The sequence below is a fragment of the Penaeus japonicus genome, unplaced genomic scaffold, assembly GCF_977035675.1.
Source record: "Penaeus japonicus unplaced genomic scaffold, GWHDUDI00000001_assembly GWHDUDI00000010, whole genome shotgun sequence".
In the NCBI taxonomy this organism is placed as follows: Eukaryota; Metazoa; Arthropoda; class Malacostraca; order Decapoda; family Penaeidae; genus Penaeus; species Penaeus japonicus.
In genome coordinates, this window is record NW_028234412.1 from 29,857,790 (window position 1) to 29,858,315 (window position 526).

Below are 526 nucleotides of genomic sequence, written 5' to 3' on the forward strand. Positions count from 1 at the left end.
ATATATATATATATATATAATATATATATATATATATATATATATATATAGATATATATATATATGTGTGTGTGTGTGGTGTGTGTGTGTGTGTTGTGTGTGTGTGTGTGTGTGTGTGTATGTATATATATATGTGTGTGTATATATATATATATATATATATATATATATATATATATATAATATATATATATATATTACAGATATATATATATACACACACACACACACATGTCAGTCCCCGCATTCATCGACCTTGAGCAGACTACTTTAAGATACACTGACCTCCCCGTCACCCCTAACCCTCAACCTTCCCTCTCACCCCCACCCCTACCCCCCCCCCTCCCTCCGACGTGGCTTAATCCATCACGCTCGCATTAGTGGCTTAGTCATTGTTGGATCGCCTTACTCGCTTGTCCGTCTTCCTGTCTTCCGGTTATTGTGTCACGGCTCCTTCTTTAGCTTCCGTGTCACGCTCTCTGGCGCAGCTCCTTGGCCTCGCAGTGCAGTCCTTGGAGTGCTTTCT